The following is a 4,024-nucleotide window of genomic DNA, read 5'->3' as shown; positions in this document are numbered from 1 at the left end:
TGGTCCGCATCAGACTGCAAAAAACGGCACAATCGTGTGCATGAGGCCTAAAGCTTTGTGTTTGCAGAGCCGTTCAAACATTGGATGTCCTACTGAGCCATTCCTTGGGATATGGGCAGGGTTGCAAACCAGAATTTTTCTTTTTTCTGAACAACTTATCCCAAAGTCACAGCCAACGTTTTTTACGGACAAATTGGAAAACCATAATGGATGATAAATATTATAAGCAATACAGGTCTATAACTCAATATAATGATAAGAACTCACTACCAGAATTTACTGTGAGCTGTAAAATGATGATAATTACCACCAAAATTATCTAGTCAAGTACCACCAGCCTCAAAAAAAAAAAAAAACACGTCTATTTTTTTTCACGGACACAGGGAAAAAGTTACCTATTTAAATTTTTTATTAGATTTATAATATATATTTTTTTTTATCGTCGCCTTCTAAGAGCTATAACTTTTTTATTTTTCCATCCATATAGCTATATGAGGGCTTGTTTTTTGCTGGAAAAGTTGTCGTTTTTTATGGTGCTATTTTGGGGTACACATAACTTTCTGATTAACTTTTATTTATTCACTGCCACTGCGTTTTTCCATTATAAATTTTAAGGCGTTAATTTTTCTGTATAAATAACATAATATTTTTATTCTCTGGGTCAGTACGATTACAACGATACCAAGTACATATAGTTTTTTTTTACGTTTTACTACTTTTTTGCAATACCTCTGATCCTAAAATTAGCTCTCCAGTTACGGTTTTCCAAGTCCTCCAATTTATATTCAAGCGCCTCCAATCTACATACATGGTCGTAAAGGTGGGAATTGTCTACCTCCATAGCGTCCATCACTTCATCCATTTTATCTTCTAATTCAGATACTCGTAAACCCAGTTCCTGAATTTGTTCAGTGAAATCCGCCATTGGCTTGGAGAGCTCAGTAGTAAAAAAGAGTCTTGATGTTTGCATATAGTTCGGCAGGATCAAAAGCAGGTGCTGGGGAGTCAGCAGCTGGTTCAGGCTCGGACGGCAATAACAAGCAAGTACTGTACGGTTGGGGAGTCTGAACGCTCCATGTCAGACGGTTATGGATTGAGAAAAAGCTCCGGAACGGTTTGCTAGGAGGAAGATTGCCCCTGTGACTTTGTAGGCATGTTTCACTTGCAGAATTAAGATAGGTGTTTATTCAAGCCAGACTGTTAAAATACAAAAAATCATGCCACTGATAGGGCGGTACATATCAACAAGAGTTAGGTTTCATGGTAAGGGTAATATTGAAGGTATCCACAAAAATAAGAAGCCATAATATCGCATACACAAGCGTAATTGTAAAAAGCACTTATTGTTGCCAAGGTTGGCCCCTACATTGACCTGCAAGCCCAAAAATAGCAGAATCAAGCGCAGTCACTGTGCACAAATGGAAATAAGGGTATCACTACTCTTCCAAAAACAGGCATAAAACCACAAGTAGGGTTCCCTTGCAATCCTTTATCCTCAGGGGGATATATAGGTCTTGGCACTGTCACATAGGTTGATGTACCCCTGTGCCATGGAGGTAAGTCCTAAACTGAACTTAAAGCTAAGGGGCTCTATGAACAGAGGTCAAGGGGTCAGCAAAAAGGGACGCAGCTGAGGCAGTTGTGCAGCTAATATATGTCCCTAATGGCGGGTAGACATGCGGCGGCCTTCCACAGGATCTCCCCCAGGATCAGAATAGCCCCACGGGCAGCCACTCACCCCCAGAGTCCTTCAGATAACGGGTCACTGATCATCAGGCAGGCACCCAACAAGGGAACCAAGGCGCAGTGCCCAGGAAGCAGTCAGCAGTAGGCCACAGTTTTCAAAAGGCCCACGTGCGTTGCAGATGGTCAGACCGCTCCACTTAATCGCCCCCGATGTCGCCTAGGGAGGCCGCTTCTGAATGCTCACCACCACCAGAGATGGATTGCATACAGCCTGAACAGAGGTGAGCAAGAATAACAACATGGATGGCCAGCGATTAATCACAGATTCATGGTGCACTCCAGTTCCACGTCTGGCTCACATGCCCGCTAGCCACAGCCCCCACCCCCGGGTTGAGGGATTTAAGCATTATGCTTCCTTCCATCTTTACCTGTGGTTTTGTTCTATTCACATCTATTGCATTTGAACTCCTCGTATTTGACTGTGGCTTGATTTTTGGATTAAAGGGGTTCTCCAGGATTTTCACACTGATGGCACCTGGCACCCCCGCCGATCAGCTGTTTGAGGAAGCAATGACGCTCATTGGAGCTCCAGTGAGCTTTGAAACCTCCTCACAGCTTACCAAGCACAGTGCCATCCATTGGATTGTGGCTGTGCTTGGTATTGCAGTTCAGCCCCATTTACTTGAACAGGACTAAGCTGTGCCTAGGCCATGTGAACAATTAATGTGATGTCACATGGCCTGGAAAGACAGCTGATCTGCAGGGGTGTCGGGAGTCAGATCCCCTGTGGATCAGTATAAAACGCTCAGACAACCCCTTTAATTATTTGATATATGCACATGGCATAAGTATTAAATACTTTTTTCTCCACTGTATTCACTTATGGAAAATGAAATGTCAGATTAAATTCAGAGTATCAAAGTAAACTCCCCATTAAATGTGGCATGTCTGACCCAGGAAGAAGTGCAGTGGATAAATAAAGAGAAATCATCGGGTCCAGATGGGATACACCCCTGTATTCTAAAAGAATTAAATAATGTAATAGACAGACCTTTATATTTTATATTCAACCCCTTAACGCGGCGCAACCGGACGTGACTTAATGCCCAGTGCCGTACATGTATGGGAACGATCGGGGGGAGTCGCAGCACCATGCCTGCTCTTACCGGCAGGCAGCCATGCTGGGTAAGGGCAGCATGGTGCTGCACCACACCCCTGCAGATCCAAGCGCTGCGATTGGCTCATTAATAAGACCGGCACATCGCAGCGCAGGAAGCTGTCAGATGCATCGGGGAGGGTTGGGAAGAGGTCAGGGGGAGGTGGCAGGTGCTGAACAAGCCTGCACCGGTCACCTCCGAGGTAAGGCAGGGGACACCAGTGTTTTGGGTCCCCTGCCAGCGCTGCTATTGGCTGGAACAACGCTCCAGTCAATGGCAGCGCTATAGCTGCACAGGAAGAGGCAGAACTTCCCTACATGCAGCCATTCTAGCTGGTGACTGTATGCAGAGAGGTTCTGTGTCTTTCTGTGCTGCTTGTGGCTTGCTGGGACTTGTGGTGCACAACACAGTGATTTAACCCCTTTCTTGCTGAAAAGAAAGAAGAAAAGAAGAAAGAAGAACATCTGGAATAGCTGCACACATTTTTTCTTTCATTTGCAGCAGTTCAGATCCCTAAACCACCCTCCGTCCCTGTCCTTTTTTTACGGACGCCAATTGGTCCGTGCACTTTTTTGGGGTCTTTTTATATATTTTTTACCATTTTCCAGCTCCACACCACTTTTTCTGTGTGTGAGCTGTGACCGCCAAATGCTGTTCAGTGCGTACCTGCCTGATCGTACAGATGGCAATGTGCAATGCGTACGTGCTATTTCATTATGCAGGCCACAGAGGACATTTCCTTCAGTTCCAAGAGGTGGTAATCAAGGCCCTAATTTTTCAAACCGGGGAGGGTACTTCAGGAAGTTACGGTGCCCGTGTTGTACCAGGGAAACATTTTCCAGGTCAAGACCCCCAGACAGCAAGGAAGGGAAGGACCCCAAAAGATGCAGGGTGTGTTCCAAAAGGGGGATAAGGAAATACACTATTTACCACTGGGAAACCTTCCCTGAAAAACCTGGCCTGTGCATGCAGGATTGTTTCAGAATCTACCACACATCCATGGAGTATTAATTTAATTTCATCCATGATGTACCCTGTAGTTTTACCACCTTATATCTCTGATTAAAGCCTCATGCACATGGCCGTTGTTTTGGTCCGCATCCAAGCCGCAGTTTTGGCGGCTCGGATGCGGACCCATTCACTTCAATGGGGCCGCAAAAGGTGCGGACAGCACTTGCGTA

This window comes from Bufo bufo, chromosome 3 (assembly GCF_905171765.1).
Source record: "Bufo bufo chromosome 3, aBufBuf1.1, whole genome shotgun sequence".
In the NCBI taxonomy this organism is placed as follows: Eukaryota; Metazoa; Chordata; class Amphibia; order Anura; family Bufonidae; genus Bufo; species Bufo bufo.
This window is presented reverse-complemented; position numbering follows the sequence as displayed.